The sequence below is a fragment of the Pinus tabuliformis genome, chromosome 1_1, assembly GCF_031772625.1.
Source record: "Pinus tabuliformis cultivar Carrire ecotype Pingquan chromosome 1_1, CPIR1, whole genome shotgun sequence".
NCBI lineage: Eukaryota > Viridiplantae > Streptophyta > Pinopsida > Pinales > Pinaceae > Pinus > Pinus tabuliformis.
In genome coordinates, this window is record NC_142297.1 from 946,785,963 (window position 1) to 946,806,476 (window position 20,514).

At 36.2% G+C, this 20,514-nt stretch overlaps 1 long non-coding RNA gene and 1 pseudogene across 2 annotated transcripts; both read right to left on the minus strand.

The window, feature by feature from the left end:
* Positions 1-9,885: 9,885 nt before the first annotated feature.
* On the minus strand, positions 9,886-10,392 carry LOC149217613 (uncharacterized). The gene is made up of 3 exons (XR_016251279.1): positions 10,315-10,392; positions 10,092-10,133; positions 9,886-9,985 (listed from the first exon to the last, which is right to left on the minus strand). It is a non-coding gene; the product is annotated as an uncharacterized LOC149217613 (long non-coding RNA).
* Positions 10,393-11,135: 743 nt separating this feature from the next.
* On the minus strand, positions 11,136-20,210 carry LOC149217614 (nucleobase-ascorbate transporter 7-like; annotated as a pseudogene). Its single transcript, XR_016250151.1, has 17 exons — positions 20,060-20,210; positions 18,432-18,529; positions 18,052-18,228; positions 17,839-17,939; positions 17,647-17,722; positions 16,147-16,206; positions 15,763-15,947; positions 15,568-15,664; positions 15,335-15,421; positions 15,180-15,238; positions 14,968-15,075; positions 12,595-12,682; positions 12,384-12,469; positions 12,077-12,109; positions 11,891-11,968; positions 11,710-11,753; positions 11,136-11,194 (listed from the first exon to the last, which is right to left on the minus strand). The product of XR_016250151.1 is annotated as a nucleobase-ascorbate transporter 7-like (transcript).
* Positions 20,211-20,514: the final 304 nt, after the last annotated feature.

The window sequence follows — 20,514 nt, forward strand, 5'->3', positions numbered from 1 at the left end:
AATGAGAAAATATTTGTGTCTGACAGTGTAGGTTGTCGAGAAAGGTCCATAAACATCATAGTGGATCCTTTCTAGGACTGCATGTGCTTTGTTGTCCCAATCATGGAATTTGGATTTTATGTACTTCCTCAATGTACATCCTTTGCATACATCCTACTACTTAAATGCTCCTTTAGGGAGGCGAGTGGTTATTTGTTGTATAATATTTGAGGTACCATGATGCAAATGACCAAGTATTTTGTGCAAAATTTCATCGACATCGCGACCTGTACTTTCTCCGGCTTAGTGCTTAATGTAGCACAACCTACCACATCTAGCTTATACAAGTTCTTCACATGAACCCCGATCTGCTTCACCTGTCATGTGGCTATGTGTCTCAGGAACGCTTTTCCTTTGTTGAATATCACTTCACAACCATGGTAAACCAACCACTTGGTGAATGCTAGTAGACAGACCCCTAATCCTTTACCTTAACCTTTTCTTACTAGCACCTCGTATTGAAAATTTGAAGACAGAATATTTTTTTTTCCTATTAAAAAATTGTCTTAAAATCCCCTTCCATGTAGCAGTGCTGAGTGCAACAATAGACAAGTTGTCTCTAATTGTATCAGCAGATATGAAAGGGACAAAAGAGGAATTGATGTTCGATAAATCTTGTCAGTAAAAGTTGTCGTGTTCTTCTTAGTTGACTACCCCCACAAAACAAAGAGCCCAACAAATCGTTATATTTATATAAGATAACGTGAATGGTAAGTACAAAGCAACCTCGGTATAAGTGCAAGACAGTATTTGCCTACAAGCTGACGGACTTAGGGCGCACTATCAAAGTCAATTTTGCAGTTGTTAGATAATATTGTCTTAAATTGATATGTTTGTGTCTTAATTGTTAATTGTATTAAATAGGTTCCATCTAAAGTAGTTATTGTCTTAAATATAAATTTTGTCTTCAAATATTTTCCTCTCAAAATGATTTTGGCTTAAAATATTTTTGTCTTAAATATAAAATTGTCTTAAAATATTTTAGTTTTAAACTGTTTTTGTCTTTAATATTAAATTTTAATGTAAAATAACTAAAATAAAAAATGATTTTTTAAGACAAAAGATTTCTTGTGTTAAAAAAATTCCTTAAAAATGCCCTTGATGTAGTAGTGTGATGAGTGGAATTTTGCTCTCAAATAGAAAATGTAGATCCTGATTTTCAAAAGATGTATAGTGGCATTGATGAAGATCTCTATGGGCCACTCAAATGGAGTTACGATCGTAACTTACATAACTGTTTTCTATGTTGTGGTTCCTTTGTCGAAGATTTCAGAGATTGAGGTGGAGCAATTGGTGGAGATGAAGATAGGGGAGGGATTGGTTAATAGCAGAGACATAGGACACAGGTATATAAAGCTTTTAGTAGAATGTTGTTTGTTTGAGCATGTTAGCAATGATACTCTCATGTGGATGCTTACTGACCAAAGGCAGTGCATAAAATTTCACGACATTCTTGGTAATATGGCGCTCCATATTGCTGAAAAGGAAGAGAAATGTTTATTTAGGACAAGTCAAAAGCTGGACCAATTTCTTGCAGAACGAGTAATGGACGATTGCAAAAGAATATCAATTCGCTATTATAATTATAATGCATCTCTGCCCCAACATTTAATGAATTTAAAATAAAAACTTAATGCATTTGTAAATTATTAAGTTACGTAACTTTTTAAAATAAAAATGAAAAATTAACTGAAAAATAAAACCTCTTATCTATTCAGAAATATCATATAAATTTCCTAGCTTCATCTTAATTGGATTTCTAATCCAATACCTGTATAAAGAGTCAAATATCTTCCGAGACTCTATCATTATATTTATAATTACACCAAAGTTTGGTCATTTGTTATTATATCAAAATCTACTCTCAAAGATCTATAATTATACAAGTATGATTATATTTATGTTGAGATTTTTTGTTTTATTTATTTTAGCAAAAATCTCATGTAGGTGACAACAATACGATTTGTTGCTATATTAGCTCCATTATTCTTGAGGAGGAGTTAATGCATCCTAAATTTTTTGTGAGAGAATTTATGATTCAGTTTTATACTCTAGCTATAAAGGAAATGTAAGTCCGTTGAGGATAGGGGTGTAGAAAATAGGGTGAGTTGAGAGTATGTGTGAAGAATTAAATTGTTGTAATCTACTGTTGAATAATAAGATTTCCGTTGCCTCTGTTTGTTGGAAGTAGCCCAGATTAGTTGGCTGAACCACGTTAAATCTTTGTGTTATGTTTTTTATGATTTTGTATGTGTTGTGTATGCTTATTTAATTTTCTTTGCGCATCGTTTGCTCCAACAATTGTTATCAGAGCATGTTGTGGAGCTGGTACGTGTGACAGAGTTGTTGCAGAAGGAGCCTTTTTGTTGGCGCGGTTTTGGCAAGAACAGACACGCCAATTTTCGAGCTAAAGAAGGGCTGGCGTGGTTTATTCAGTAACAGTTGCGCCATTGGCACGGAAGATTAAGGAAAAGTCGCGCCAACGCACCAGAAAAGACTATTGTTGCAGAAACGAAAGGGTTAATCGCTCCAATTTCTTGCCTCGCGTGGCTTTTGTTTCAGGCGCGGATATTCTGTCGTCGATGAGCGCCAGGCATTTTTTCCCTCTGGTAAAACTGTAATTTTTTTGTTTTTTGAAATTGTAATGACACGGTACAACAGAGGCATTTTATAGTATAAAGAAAAGGCATTTTTTAAATCACAACTTCATTTATTAAAAGTTGGAATTGGAGATTTTTTGTTTGTTACAACATGGCAAAAACTCAAAGTGCTCATTTTGAGATCGAAAAGTTCAATGGCAAAAATAACTTCGAGATCTGGAAAGTGAAGATGCATGATCTACTTGTGCAACAAGGCATGGCGAAGGCTTTGTTGGGAAAGTCCAAACAACCTTACACCATGACAGATGATGAATGGAGCGAATTGGATGGAAGAGCACTGAGCGGTATTCGACTATGTTTGGCGGATGATGTTTTGTTTAACATCGTGTCAGAGAAAACTGCTGCTGGTTTGTGGACAAAGTTTGAGAAGCTATACATGACAAAATCCTTAACCAATAGGATTCTTCTAAAGCGACAATTGTACAGTTTGTGCATGAAGGAAGGTACAACTATTACTGATCATTTGAATGTCTTTAGTACTCTCTTGGTGCAATTAGAAAGTATAGAAGTAACATTTGAATCAGAAGATAAAGCTATAACTTTATTATGCTCGTTGCCCGAGTTATGGGATCATTTTGTTACTTCTATAAGTCTTAGTATATCAGAAACCCTTGAATTTGATGATGTTGTTGGAGATTTGTTGTCCGAAGAGACAAGGAAGAGGTCAAATTCAGAGACCTCTACATCAGAGGCAATGATGGTCAGAGGTCGTTCTAAAGAAAGATGCTTCAGTAAGCACAACGAGTCACGTTCAAAATTGAAAGGGAAGAAGAGTAAGGTAAAGTGCTGGTTTTGTGGCAAATCAGGACATTTGAAGAAGGACTGTTGGAAGAGACAACAAGAATCCAAAGAAGACTCTTCAACAGAGAATAAAGAAGCAAACACGACAGATACAGGTTCGGCATCCAAGACAGGTATGAGTGATGAAGTGTTATCAGTTGATTTGTCTAATCATGATCAACATTGGTTGTTAGATTTTGGTGCATCAGATCACATATGCATTCATAGAGAATGGTTTAAAACTTATAAATCAGTTAATGATGGAGTAGTTTACATGGGAAATGATGTCACATGTAACATTGTGGGAATTGGAAGCGTTCAACTGAAAATGTTTGATGGGACAAATAAAATTCTAACTGATGTAAGACATGTACCTGAACTAAGAAAGAACCTCATTTCATTAGGAGTACTAGATACTAATGGACATAAAACTTTTATTCAAGGTCGAGTAATGAAAGTTTATAAAGGAATTTTACTAGTAATGAAAGCAAAGAAGGTTGGAAATCTTTTTCAGTTAGAAGGAAGAACAGAGTCAGATCATGTTTCTACAGTGTCTGAAAACGACAGTAATTCTACTTTTTTATGGCATCAAAGGTTGGGCCATATGAGCGAAAGAGGTTTAAAGATTTTATCTGATCATAAGTTACTTCCTAATTTAAAGTCTGATAAGTTAGATTTCTACAAACATTGTCTGTTTGGGAAACAAAGCAAGCAGAAGTTTAAAACTGGAAAACATACTAGTAAGGGAATCCTTGATTATATCCATTCTGATGTTTGGGGTCCATCTTCTACGACCTCATATGGAGGTTCGTCATATTTGTATCTTTTATTGATGATTTATTTAGAAAAGTGTGGGTCTACATGTTAAAGAAGAAGTCTGATGTGTTTACAGTTTTCAAACAGTTTAGAGCATTAGTTGAAAACATCACTGGAAGAACCATAAAATGTTTAAGAACTGACAATGGTGGTGAGTTTACTTCAAAGGAATTTGATAATTATTGCAAGGACGCTGGGATCGAAAGACATAAAACCACTGTATATGCTCCTCAGCAAAATGGAGTTGTTGAACGCATGAACATGACTCTTTTAGAGAGAGCAAGAAGTATGCATAGTAACACCAATTTGCATAAGGAACTATGGACAGAAGCGGTTTCTACAGCTTGTTATTTGATAAATCCATCACCATCAACTGCAATAGGATGCAAAATTCCTCAAGAGGTATGGAAAGGTCATCCTTGTGATTATTCTAAACTGAAAGTTTTTGGTTGTGATGCATATGGTCTAGTTCCAAAACATTATCGTTCTAAGTTAGATCCTAAATCAAAAAGATATATCTTTGTTGGATATGGTGATGGGACTAAGGGATACAGATTGTGGGATCCTACTACTCACAAGATCATTAACAGAGATGTTAAATTTAATGAATCCTCACTTGAAAATATAGATGTAGATGATAAATTGAAACATGATAGTGTATCTAAGCTTCAACACATTCAGTTTGAAACCAGTTCAAATACTGATGATAGTCAAGATGAACATGGTTCAGATGCAAGTCATGAACCAGTTTCAGATGCAGATCATGAACAAGTTTCAGATGTAGATAATGAACATGTTTCAGATGTAGATCATGAAGAAGTTCTTACAGATAATAATCAACAAATTGTGGAAGTACTAGAAACATCTTTAAGGAGGTCCACGAGAATCAAATGTCCTCCCAAAAGGTATGATGATTATGTTACTTCAGTTGCTTTAACCGCTAACAATGATGAACCTTTGTGCTATCAGGAAGCTGTAGAAGGTTCTAAAAGTGAAAACTGGAAAGAAGCTATGAAGGACGAGATGATGGCATTAGACAAGAATGGCACATGGGATCTGGTAGAACTTCCTAAAGACAGAAAAATTGTGGGATGTAAATGGGTTTACAAATTGAAAAGGGGTGTTGATGATACAGAGGATAGGTACAAAGCAAGGCTGGTCGCAAAAGGTTTCTCTCATAAAGCAGGCATTGATTTTCATGAGATATTTTCACCAGTTGTAAAAATTGTTTCAATTCGAATTGTATTAGCATTAGTTTCTTTACTTGATTTAGAATTACAGCAACTAGATGTTAAAACTGCATTTTTACATGGAGATTTAGATGAGGAGATTTACATGGAAAAGCCGGAAGGGTTTGTTCAAAATCGCAACAAGAAATTTGTCTGCGGGCTCAAGAAATCATTGTATGGTCTAAAGCAGTCGCCTCGACAATGGTACAAGAAATTTGATTCTTTCATGATGAGTCAAAATTATATAAGTGAATATGATCATTGTGTTTACTTTAATAAATTAAGTAATGACATGTTCATTATCTTAGTGTTGTATGTTGATGATATGCTTTTAGCAAGAAAAAGCATAGTAGAGATTAACAGGTTAAAGGCTCAGATGGCTAGGACATTTGATATGAAAGATCTAGGAGCAGAAAGACAAATTTTGGGCATGGAGATTTTCAGAGACAGGAGCAATGCTAAGTTGTGGCTATCAACAGAAGTATATTGAGAAAATACTCTTGAGGTTTGGTATGAAAAATGTGAAGCCTGTTTCAGTTCCTTTAGCTTCCCATTTTAAGCTTTCTTCGAATTTATGTCCTAATACAAATGAAGAAAATGAATATATGTCTCGAATTCCATATGCCAATGTAGTAGGTTGCTTAATGTATGTGATGGTTTGTACTCGACCAGATATTTCACATGCAGTTGGGGTTGTCAAGAGGTATATGGAAAATCCAGGAAAATAACACTAGTTAGCAGTGAAATGGGTGCTTCAGTATTTGAGAGGCACAATTCATTATTGTATCACTTATAACAGGAATAGTGAATTTTTTTGCGGATATGTTGATTCCAATTTTGTATGTGATTTGGATAAGAGAATGTCAACTTCAGGGTATGTCTTTACTCTTGAAGGTGGAGCTATTAGTTGGATGTCAAAGCTACAAAACATTGTTGCTTTATCCACTACTGAAGCAGAATACATAGCTGCTTCACATGCTTGCAAAGAAGCAGTTTGGTTGAAAGGTTTGTTTGGTGAGTTTGGTAGGCTGTAGGACAACATCAAGTTATTTTGTGATAGTCAAAGTGCAATTCATTTGGCTAAGAATCCGGCCTATCATAGTAAATCAAAGCATATACCTATCAAGTACCATTTTGTGAGACAGGTTATCACTTAAAGGGGAGTCTCTCTTGAAAAAGTGCATACAAAGGAAAATTGTGCAGACATGTTCACGAAACCAGTTTTGTTAGAGAATCTACGTTGGTGTTTGGCTTTTCTTGGCTTGCAGAAAAGATAAAATAATAAATGAACAGGGTATCAGGCTAATTGTTGTCAAGGTGGAGATTGTTGAGATTTTCTGTTTTATTTATTTTAGTAAAAATCTCATGTAGGGGACAACAATAGGATTTGTTGCTATATTAGCTCCATTATTCTTGAGGAGGAGTTAATGCATCCTAAATTTGTTGTGAGAGAATTTATGATTCAGTTTTATACTCCAGCTATAAAGGAAATGTAAGTCTGTTGAGGATGGGGGTGTAGAAAATAGGGTGAGCTGAGAGTATGTGTGAAGAATTAAATTGTTGTAATCTCCTGTTGAATAATAATATTGCCGATGCCTCTGTTTGGTGGATGTAGCCCAGATTGGTTGGGTGAACCATGTTAAATCTTTGTGTTATGTTTTTTATGATTTTGTATGTGCTGTGTATGCTTATGTAATTTTCTATGCGCATCGTTTGCTCCAACAATTTCTGCCATTCTATTTCTAATTATACGAAAATATACATTTATTGATGAAGTTCCAAATTTGACGTCACCTCAAATGGACAGTTACATTCAGATTATTATATGCCACCTTTTGATCATCACCTTTTACGCTATTTATAACTCATTATTTCATTGTGAAAGGCATAACTTGGAACCTATTATACGGATTCTTTTTAAGATATTAACAGATGTTAATTTCACACGTTCGCCAGATCACAAACACCAGGAATGCTACCAAAGCATGGTCAACAGAAAAATAACTGAAAGGAGATGTGATAATATTAATTTAATTTAAGTCAACCGTGTGTGTTTCTTGTGTAGGGAATGTTTCTTACTGCGCGCTAACAAACTCAACCAAGACGAGGGGGACGGTCATTTTATATATGGAGTCAACAACTCAGCTCTTGTTTTGACAGATAAAAAGCATCAAATAAGATTAGACTCAGAATTCAGCATCAATACATATCTCTGTGCATGCACATGGAGGCCACGGGGATAGCCATCAAAGCAGATCCAGAGAAGGAATAGCGGAGATGAATGTTATAACAGCAATATAATTTGAGCCAGCCGCGTCTGCTCCTTGTCTATGGAGGGGACGAAGGGTATTTTATATTTTACTGCTTCCACGTACATAAAGCATCAAATAATAATGGAGTGAGATTTAAGCACGGCTACATATCTTTGCACGTGGACATGGAGGTCAACTGTAGCTAATTCACCCTGTTTCATTATATAAGAGTGATGAGTAGTAATTGCATGTATGTATATAGCAACAGTTTAAACAGTTGATAAATTTTAATAGCAATTATACTAGCAATTGTCCCAAAAGGTACAAAGAGAGGCCGATAGGATTATTAAATTAGAATTCACTTTCTTTCTCAGATAGTACTCCCTTTGTGAGGATACAGTCTCCATCTTCATTCTAAACCATTACTAATCTTCTGTAAGTAAGATAGGTATCAGATTCAGTTGCAAATCAAAAACTTTCTGGGTAGATTACATGATGCTCACAATTTTAGGAGTATGGGAATAAAATATATACAGAGCTGATGGATGAAAGATAGATTTTGGAATGATAGGGCTTAGAATAAGTGAGAAAGAATCCTTCCAAGGGCTTCATCGCGATAATGGGAAGACGGTTTATAAACATACATTTCCGTTTTCTTGACATAACATCTGTAAAGGATGTGACAGGAAACTTCTCCCTCATTCCCCTATGTCAACATAGTTGCAAGCAGTGAGATATTCAAAACACAATTACACTTCATGATCCGCCTTTGCTGCTTAACAATAGAATAACTCTTAGTGAGACCATTTCATTAATTTATCTTAAGACCATGGGGATATTTGAATAATAAATCAGGGAATTTGCAGATATTGTTTAACAAGTTTCGGAATCCAATTTAATACAAAATTTAAATAGCAAACTTGAACTAGTTTTGTAATTGGAAGCCAGGCTTTTCAGAAGATATAGCAGAAATTCATTACAATTGCTAATAGTAACTTAATAGAAATATTTGCATTTAAGCAAATAACGAGAATATCTTGTGTGGACTAAAAAGCAGGAAGGAATTCTGGTTACACATATATTATCATAGAAATCTCAAGTTGTTTAAGTGTTCATGTATGAGTTTACCATGCCCTGTTCTTAATAAATTGAATTGGATATTCACGCTTTCTGTGTCATGAGGCATAAAAAGAACCCATAAACTCAACCTGAGTAAATGTGAGATATATGAAACTGGATTTAGGCTTTTCAGTTGTATTAAATACTATGGAAGCATATTAATTAATTTAACAGTTTCCACTGTGTGATGGTATATGAACGACAAGGTAATTCCATCATAGAATATAAGACATAGGATCTTCCAAACAAATTTAAAAAGGTCGGTAATACCATTTATGGACCAATTGATAACTTGTGTTTTTTACAATTACCTTAACCAGTGGTCTGTCAATGGTCACAATTACAAAATATTCAAGTCAGTATCATTCCCTTTGTTAAGATCACTTTCTTTCTCAGATAGTACTCCCTTTGTGAGGATACAGTCTCCATATTCATTCTAAACCATTACTAATTTTTTGTAAGTAAGATAGGTATCAGATTCAATTGCAAATCAAAAACTTTCTGGGTAGATTACATGATGCTCACAATTTTAGGAGTATGGGAGTAAAATATATCAGAGCTGATGGATGAAAGACAGATTTTGGAATAATAGGGCTTGGAATAAGTGAGAAGGAATCCTTCCAATGGCTTCATCGCGATGATGGGAAGACGGTTTACAAACATACATTTCCCTTTTCTTGACATAACATATGTAAAGGATGTGACAGGAAACTTCCCCCTCATTCCCCTATGTCAACATAGTTGCAAGCAGCGAGATATGTCAACTCTGTTATGATGTTAACAGCCGTAGAGTAGTGCTGCAAAAACTCAGCGGTTACAATGAATTCTTACAGTATGCCACTGCATAGCAATTTGCAGTACAGTTGTTTTTCATGCCACATAATCAGTGCTAAGGCAACCTTACAAGTGGTAAAGAGGGATACATGAATCTGAACATTTGAGAATATCAAAGATGAGATCTACATGAACTTGCAGAAGGACCTCCCCTGGTCTGCCGGGTGTTATAAGAATTGCAACTTTGACACTTGTGTGCAACAATGTGAATAATTACTTCAGAAGTTACTCCACAGTCATTGCATAAGATTCAAACCTGCTCAAATGACCGACGAGAAAGTGGTGAGGTATTTTCTCCCACGCCACTAATGGGCTCTAAAATATGCCTCCAAATTATACCACATTAACATCAGACAACTTACCATTTTGTTCTGGTAAGCTTCAGGCATTGGAGTCAAAGAAACCTACATGACAAAAAAAAATATCAGAATCCACTCAAGAAACTTAAAAAATCAATTGCCATTGGACGAAAGAAAATTTCAAATATGAGAAATCAAAATTAGCAAAAACACATATAATAAGCTACTCTTTATACAACCCATTGCAAGTTGACTTCAAGATGTTCATATTGTCGACAATATCTACCTCTCGATCAAGTTTCCCCCACAATTTAGACATATCACAGACAAATTTGGAGCACACTGGACAAGCAAATTTGCTAAGGACAAACAAACATGTTAAAATGGCAAGAAATTTGAAATAAAATTAACGCTGCTACAAGCTGTGACCACAGATTGCTGAAGAAGGTACCATCAATGGGCATATCAGTGCAAGTATATCTAGTATTGTGTAATAGTATAGGTAGACTGGAAACAAGAGGTTGTGAGCCAGGGCACAAAACAGGCCACATATGAAACTTACTGAAGTGTACCTACAGGATAACGCTTTAGGACAGTATTGCGTGTAAAGCCATAGGTGGACAAGAAGGGGATTATTGATCATGTGGAATAAAATCTCAATACAGGGATATGACTATTCCAGAATTCTGATAGACATGAGCAAAGCTAATTGATCATTAAGCGAAGTCAACTGATTTTTGATGGACATGAGCAAAGTCAACTATTTAACTTTTATCATATCAAGCATATCAGGTATTCTACTATAATAAGATATCTTGCCATCACATATATAACAACTACAAGTCAGACATGGTACACAAGGCAGGACACTGAAACCACTGATGTTGTTTGTATCAGAGCAAGAGAAAAATAACATAAATGCACCCAGTATAGCTAGGTAATCTGAAGCTAGCTCTAGAAGTGGGTACGGATATCAACTGATGAGAAACAAAATCTTGTGAGTAAGAATGCTTATCATAGCAGAAATCATTGTAATCTGGTAAGGGTTCTCATTTCTTTATGGGGTAATGTAAAAGAGTAGTTCTTATGGAAGAGTTCAGATATTTCTTAGGTCAATTTATAAAATTTCATAAGACCAACGAGGAGAGTAAAATCTTCAATTGCACCTGAACATGCGTAGAACAGTCAGTAAAGCCAGGTTAAGGTTGGGGTGATCCATGTGTGCGTGTCTTTGTGGTACATTGAATCACGAGGGTTCAGATATCTAAATAACTTTAGTCTAAATTATGCTATAAAAAGAAAACTACAATTACTACGCTAAACAGATAAGTGTGACCTACCTCAAAACACACAGGGCAGTTGTGGTGCATTGCTTTTTCCACACAAGGGTGGCAATCCTTCAAGCGGATAGAGTGGCAACATCCTAGAAAAAGGTACATGAGCAAATAAATCATTCTCGCACTACAATGAAACAAGGGAAGAAAAGGTGATAATTTGAGAAGTCGTAAAGAACATGCCACATTTATAACAGTGGAAGAAATTATCATTGCCGCCTGTTCTGAAAACTAGCACAAGTAGCTAAAGTCAAAGGCAAGAAATACATCTAATACATCTCACAATAGCATGAAAGATTACTTTACAAGAGAGCAAGAAACATCAAAGGAAAAAGAGAAAAGCATACCTGCAAATTCCACATCCGTCATAGTGGTATTGCTGTTTTGAGTCCTGGAAACCAAAGTGGCAAGTACAATTAGAACCAAAAGTGTATACATCCAAACCATCTTTTTATAATTTTGTAAGAGTGAAACTCTATGTTTTCCTAAACCAGAACTATTAAACCTGAAAAGGAATTAAAAACGTACCTCATCATCAAAGAAATTTCATTTTTCACAGAAGTACTTTCCCATACAAACACCACAAGTAACACAGGTTTGCTGAACCTACAAAATGACAGTGCATAATCATTTTTAAAATAACTCAAGAAGCATTATAGTGTTTACCTCTAAATTTTTTGCACATTATTAAAATTAAAAAGGCTCAGCTCTTACATCTTGTTCAGTTCTACAATGTGAACAGATAACCTGCATACATACAAGAATAACTATAAATAACAAGAGCAATATACTGCAAACATACGAGAATAACTATAAATAAACAAAAGCAATATAGTAATCCAGCAAGTTAGATAAAATTTTCTAGATAATTGACCATTTATCTTTTGAGAAGAATAAAAGTTAAACCTTTACATCTTTCAAATCTACCTTCAGAAAATTACAAAGAATACATATTGTTCAGAGCATTAAGATAAACATCATAATGAATAACATCTAACTAGAAAACAAGATAGAACCTTACCTTTCGAACTTCATGGCGCGGTACATTATGTCTGTCATGTGGATGGACATCCATTGAATTCTGTTCAGATATGAGATCAGACCATACTATACCCTCACAAATGAAATTAGAAGAGACGTAATTTTATAGTTCTATTTTAACAAGTATATAAACCAAACACAACCGTTGAACTTGAAATAGCTACGAATGAAGTAAAGAAAAAGAAGCATACTTTGGCCTCATTATGACAATTCCTACAGTCAAAGACTTCATTACAAGACGGAGCCCTTATTTGGCATCTCCGGCGGTAGTGTGAACATCTGCCATCAATTATCAGTATCAAGAAAAGACACATCAGTAAAATCATCCCTGTAAGACACATTTTTCACCACTTTGTAAGATGCATGGAGATACCAATAAGAAAATATCAAAATTATATATAATAAATAAAAGGCATAAATGTTACATTAAACAATAGTGTATTGAACATCTCCATTCTATTTCAAGGAAGAAATACCAAATACAGTATGGGTATGCATGTCAAACAATGTAGACGCTCACTACCTTAAATATTTATGTTAAGGACAACAAATGACCAGGATGAATTCCTTGACAGTTAAAAACAGAAATTTCATAGCCCCACGTTAATGAATGCTATTTTTGCACACTTCAATTCCCTGAGATTCATTGTCTTAGTAGAAAGTAAATTAAGCTGAAGAAAATAGAGAGACACACAGAAATACTCTTCTCATGTTAGCAATACAAAGAGGTCACTTTAGCACAACCTCTTTTCTTGTTCTATGAGATGAGATAGGTTTGCTTATGGCCAAAGGGATAAATAGAACAAATATGTGGGATACCATAGCCCCGCATAATATGTAATGGTTTTTCAGCTCTAAAGAAGATAAAGTTAAGAATTGAAATTAGTTCCACATAAAGAACACATGCACCAACTATAGGTTTCCAACGTTAGCAATAGAGAGAATCCACTCCATTTTTTTTTACCAATTAAGGAGAATGCCCAAAGTTTCTCCTCCTTCAATTAAGGAGAATGCCCAAGTTTCTCCACCTTCAATTAAGGAGAATGCCCAAAGTTTCTCCTCCTTAAATAGAGAACTATACTTGGTATAATGAAAGAACTAAATCATAAAGAAAGGTAGTTGATAGCCAGGACAACTTCATTTTGACACAAGTGCTGTTCTATAGACCTCGCTGTCAGAGAGAAATTTGAAATAAAACTGACTGCATTAAAGGGTGCCAACAGAAATTTATTGTTGGGTCATGGACACAAGAGGCTACCCCACGAATTCTACTGGATTACAGTAGCACATAATTACTCATTGTTCACAGAAAGTTCCCTTACTACACTAGTTCAAGGGTGCTATAAATAAGTACCATGAAAATGTCGGGGTTCAATTTATTTCATTCACCATATATTTTCATGATATGGGCATATTGACTTCCATATATTATCATGGAAATCTCAAGTTGTTTAAGTGTTCATGTATGAGTTTACCATACCCTGTTCTTAATAAATTGAATCGGATATTCACACTTTCTGTGTCATGAGGCATAAAAAGAACCCATAAACTCGACCTGAGGAAATGCGAGATATATGAAACTGCATTTACCACAAGGTTCTCTTGTGCAAGACTAATGGAAGAAACAAAAATATGGAGCAGCTTTCATAGACAACTGCAGAGTCCAAACCTAAACAATTATGCAAACAATATAATCTATAATTACTATTATCACTTACTTTATCAAGCTTCTCGAAGGTCTCTGCACGGCGTGGAATCCACCCTTTGATAGCTTCTCCAGCAACAACTAAAATCGAGGCGGGCCATCCCGCAGCAACTTGCTCTCCATGTACGTGCTTGGGAGGATTGCTCAGCCTGGGATTGGGCTTCTCCCTCCGCCTCTCCCGTGCCGGCTCTGCCAAATCTGCGGCAAGATCAGCATTGCGTTTACTCCTCACCTTGGCTACCTCTTTCCTCTTGGAGACTTGAACATTCTCGAGCTTCTGGACAGAAGCATTTGACCTTCTTCCAGATGTAATCTGAACAGGCCTTTCCCTAGGGCTTGCAGGATCTTCCACGGGGGCTGGAGCTAGCTGCTTGGCAAAACATACACCCCATCCCTCATTCACCGCAGCTCACAAGACCTGTTCACAGCTATCCATAGCTCAATTCGAACATCATAGTATAGAATACGGAATCCAATCCACTATTTCAAACCCTAATTGACAAAACCTCGAAGTCTAGAGCTCGATTCCCTGTTATTTACACGAAGGCAGCTCACATGAATTTTTCACTGGTATCCCCGACTCAATTTGCAGAAATTCATAAAGAAACGGAATCTGTTCCACTGCTTCAAACCCTAATAAACGAAGCCTCAAATTCTAGAGCTCGATGCACTGTTCTTTACACAACGACAGCTCATGAGACCTGTTCACCGCTATCCACAGCTCAATACGCAGAACATCATAAATAATAGGCAATCTGATCCACTGCCGTGAACCCTAATCCACAATACCTGGAACACATTAACATGAAATTAGCAATGCAAAATCCTAGACTAGGGAAAATGAGAACAATATCCTAACTTGAGTTGATTATCACCAAGAACAGAGAAGAATATCATAAATCCTGCTGATATCTGGAGCACCCTGCGACTCCCAACTCGTGTCAACCCCAAAAGACCCGCATTCTCACTGCAAATTCCCAAGATAAGGCAAATTTCAGAGCTAGTATTGCCAGAAATGGGTCAAGTTGCAGCTAAAGTTGCCAGAAATGGGTCAAGTTGCCTGGTTCTTACACTGATACTGTGGACCCATTTCCAGTTCCAAACATCCCATCCAATAAAATTCCAATTCCCTATAGAGAGGACCATTACATTCCATCAACGACAATGATACAATCTTCCAATTACCTGAAGCCATAAGGGTGAAAGCAACGCATCCCTTTCCTTACCTGCCAGCCTATACCACGACTGATGATAGATGGAGGAGGAGGTGTGGAACTTGCAAACCTTGAAACAGCATAGAATGTACCAGTAGACTGCAAATTTATGAAAGAAAAAAAATAGTAGTCAATACCCAAATTTGATTTTAAATAGAAACCCAGAGATAACTATCAGAAATGTCAAAGGGATAAAGAAAATAAAAGAGAAGAAAGAATATATGATATATGTCAAGCAGGCAGACCTCAACAAGAGACACAAATGCTGCAGCCATCATTGCAAAAGACTATCCTCCATCAAAAACAGGTCCTCCCCATTGAAATGGATATGGAACACTTATCCTGCAGAATAATAAAGACCATGCTGAGGCTTTGCATGAGAACGTACTGTATGAAATGACATGACAATTAGTATGCATGCTTCTTGTAAGAATGCATACCATTTGGCACCACTAACTAGTCTAGAACAGTCTGTTCGGCAGTGGGCTTGGGTCCTTTGATGGGCATGCTTGTATGCTCCACCTACAGTGAGAATATGGGCATATGCCCACACCATAGCAACTGCAATTATGATCGCAAAACGCTCAAATAAAGGCTTCTTACGAGTCCTGATATGTCGACCATACTGAAAGGGAGGACAAAATAGTTTAATTAGTTAGTTTCATTCTGCAACAAATTAGCGCCACAATCTTTCCAATTACAAATCATTTAATACAACAGATTTTAAAAAGCATGGAAAGACTAGGAACAAGATATATGATATATATCTAGAGAGATACTCACTCTAGAAGTTTATACATAATGGTAATTGGTTAATTTCTTACCTGTGAAAAGAAGACCAGTGCAATAAGCTGTGGAAGCCCTATTTCAATGCATTTCCCCACCTGTAAATAGCATCAGAGTACAACACTTCATTTGACTTTTTTTTCAAAAAAAGGGGATATATTTTCAAACAAAACAGAAATTCAAATAGAATAGATATTACAAAATATACATCCAAACATAAATTTGAAGGCAGGTAATATAGATATCCAAACGTATGGGTGTTTGGTGAACAGAAGAAATTCCAAGTTTGAAGTGAAAAACCTATCAATCTATTGAAAATTTCAAAACTGGTTTCGATAGGACCCAAAACTTATTATTGTAAATGCAAGTTTAACTGGTTGAAAGTTAAAATAAAAACCAAGAGTTGGGCTATTAACTAATAGCTGAATAAACTGACATGATTTGGTTGAAGACATCTGAGGTCAATTTTAGTGAGTTAAAGTTCATTGCATTGACAACACTTGAGTCGGGTCATTCTTAATATTTATGCTAGGCACTAATACTTTTACTGCATGCAAATATTTCTGAAATACATTTGAACCAATGAAGGGACTTCATCTATGCTAGCTACTCAAGCTAGAAAGTGTATAAGCTCAAGTAAAATCGAATCCACCGGATTCAAAAAGATTCAGTAGCTATGTCATTTAGTCATTATAGCTTAAATTTTCACAAGAGAAGTTTCAAAACAAACTGGAAATAATTCTTTTCAGAACTTACCATGATCCATTTGTGAAACAATCCAACTCCGAACATTGCTTATTACTAATGTGATTAATATTAATAAAGATCATACATAATATGCTATTGTGTTAAAAATTTAAACCTTAAATATATATTAGACGATATAATTAGGAGTAAATCAGGACTAATCTAAGTCAAACATTTCTAAAACATTTTTTTATTCATAATACATTTCCCAAAAATATTTTATGTTTCATCTAGTTCATGCAATATATTTCATCCTGAGTATCTGTGTAAAAGCAGGTGTTAAGTTCCAACCAAACTATCTGTCCAGAAATCACCTACGATGCAGAAAAGCACATACTGCCTCTATTCAAAAGAAAAGTCTGCAGATATCAAATCAAAATATCTATTGCTTCAAGATAAATGAAAGTCCAACAGATGGACCTTGTTTAATAGAAATAGTCATCAAGCCTGTAATTATCCAAGCAATATGGGTGCTATTCAAGTTAGCTAGCATACTTGAGCAGGTCCTTCTGTTCCAAACCAGTTGTAATCACACTGTAATTTTGAGTACCCTGCAACTTTCCATATTAACTAACAAAAATGCTGGATTAGGGCACTCAAGCTTAGGAATTCTATGCCCATATAACTCAAATGCAGTTATGGTATTCATTGAAACTTGAAGCATATGAATTCTCTTCAAGCAAATAGAAAATTTGTTTAATACCAAGTGAGTGCAATAGAGATCAGCTTCTGAAATAGAATTTGTTTAAGCCAAGTGAACATAACAGAAATGGTGCTCAGTGTCCACTTACCCCCGGGAACCCAAGTTCATAGAGCCCAAGAGCTACAAGAGTTATTAGCGGAACTGCTGAAAGAGGACTCAGATACCTAACAGGCACCATGCCATCAAGACAACAAATCAGGATCTACAGACTGTAAATCCTTAGTACATGTAGCAAATTTGCATGAAAATACTTGAGAAAATGCATAGAGATCAAACCAACCTTATAACAACAGCCCACAGACCACTGAATCCCAGGATGATTTGCAGAGCAGAAGCAACAATCAGAGCACCCTGTATTCCTCGCATGGTATGCTTAAATCTCTACAGACAGATTGAGAAAACCAGTTTCCATGTCAGCAAGCAACTGGAGACTATCAACTACATCCACACAAAATTCTAGCAACGCCAAGACACGAGATAGACTGTTACATACGTCACCATTATCGAGAATGCCTTGGTTTCTGCCGGAACCAATGATGGAAACTGTAGGAAGGATAAAGGCATATGAGCCTCCTATAACAGCAGGCAGCCTACTACCAAATGTGGTTTGGAATAGTGTATTAAGACCTGCTACAAACAGTAATGTCTGGATAACTTTAGCCTTATCCTCCTGCACAAACATATAAATTTCAGTCAACAGCGGTTGGAGTGTAACCTAAGGTGAAGTCCAAGCTGGTGAACCACACATTTTTCCACAATTGAATAGAACTCAAAGCGTATCAGAATGGACTGCTTATATGTCCTCCTGTAATCAAATTTTAGGGTTCCACTGTCGTAGACAAAAAAGTGAAGTGGGTTGTGCTTTCTACTTACGTTGGAGCCACCCATCATAGGAACAAGCATCGAAGGGATGATAACAGTGGTGCCCAACATCACCAAATAGTGCTGGAAACCTAATAAGATGGCTTCTGCTGCAACAAAAGCAGTCAAATTTTCGATTGTGTCTAAACATGAAAAGCAATAATATGAACATCAAATTTGAAGTTTACAAAGCTAAATATGTATACAGGTTGGAGGTAAAATGCATTTGAAACAGATGCAGAGCGGGATGCGCTCATAAAACATGGAGACAATGTCTCCGTCAAAAAATTTCGGCAAATATAAACCAGTGAAAAACACAGTGAACTAAAAAACTATTAGCACCAGATCCAAAATAAGAGGCCTTAATATGAAAAACACTGTAAGTAAATACTTGGTCGCCAGTCTGAGAGGGCCTTTAACAGAAAAGAAGCATGTTCCAAGCACGCTATGGACATGAGTAATCAGCAACATGCTTTCTAGGAGCTTAATATGAAAAACAGAATAAGTAAACTTAGGTCTCTGAAAGAAACTTATCAGAAATAAGCTCAGAGAAGGATACGAAGATGGGCAATGGGCAAAAATGCTTTATACAACTTTAATATGGAAAACGGTAGTAAGTAAATGCTTGGTGGCTGGTCTAAGAGGGGATTTAAAATAATAGAAACAAATTCAGAGCAGTATTTGCAGACAAATAATGTAAAATGCTTTATAGGGCCTTCATATGAAAACCATAATAAGTAAATACTTAGAACATGAAAACCATAATAAGTAAATACTTAGATCGCCAGTCTGAGAAGAGTTATAGAAAAATATAAGGAAATTCGGAGTAGGACACGCAGATGGGTAAAGGGTAAAATGTTTTAGTGACAGCCACAGTCATAGGGGAAAAGTATACAGCAGAGCCAGAGGCACAGACAAACTGCATAAGATCAGTTTCATTGAAATATATGCATATAGAGCATACGCAAAATACCCTGCAAATAGTTCCAGTGCAAGATAGCCATATGAAATGGTGACAAAATGCATTGAGAGGGATTTCAGGGCAGAGGATGCATATAGATCTCGGATAAATTGCATTACAAACAGTTATAGAAAAAATTATTTGCATTTAAAATGTTTCCATTGCAAGATTTGCAGCAAGTTATTCACTGACTGAACGGAAATCAGTTGGAGAACAAGTTATGCAGAATAAACTTAGAACGGAAAACAATTGCAGAACAAGGTATGCAGAAAAATTAGGCAAAACTCATATCTAAGGGGGGTATGCGCACGGGCTCGCAAAATGGATGAGAGAGAGCTTCATCTCAAGATATGCAGTTGGACAATAGTTAAACTACATCAGACATGGTTTCAGAAAACAGAGATGCAAATCAGTCATAGGCATAATGCATTTAAGAAATTATTGAGCAGGATTAGAAGTTGGGCAACAAGAAAAATGAATGGCAAAGAGCTAGAGCAAGATTTGCAGTTTGGGCCAAGCATAAAATGCATTGATAGACAAGGTTGAGCCATTATAGGTAACGGTAACTGTAAACCGTCTCCAGCTGGAAAACCTTATCAGTCTGAGACAAAACACATACAAGATATGCAGTTAGGTACAGAAAGCATTAAAAACCAGTATCATGTTAAAGAGACCATACGCCATGGAGGAGGATTGGTTATGCAGAAATCTATTCCTGCAAGCTGATCCTTGACCGGATGGGGCTGCAATTCATCAACCTTAGGAGCTCCGCCGCCGCCACCTCCCCCGCCACCACCACCGCCTCCTCCTGCCATACTTACAACGCTAGAATCTGCTCACAAAATTTTCTCCCGCACTCCCCAATCACAAGTGGGAACCGCTGCTCCAAAGTAATAGCCTCCCAGCGTCCCCTGTAATGATTCTGCCAGCCAAGAAAAAAAACAAAGGAAACTAAGCCTTCTAGACTGGCTGTTCACTCCAGCTATTAAAGTATTTACACATGAAACCTCTTTCCCTCCTCAAACAAATACCCCAAAGCAAACATTATTGCAGAGGGCGTGGAAGAGAACCTGAAGAGCATAAAACAGACAAATATGGTCGAAGAAAGCAGGAGTAATTTGTAACGATTTGTTC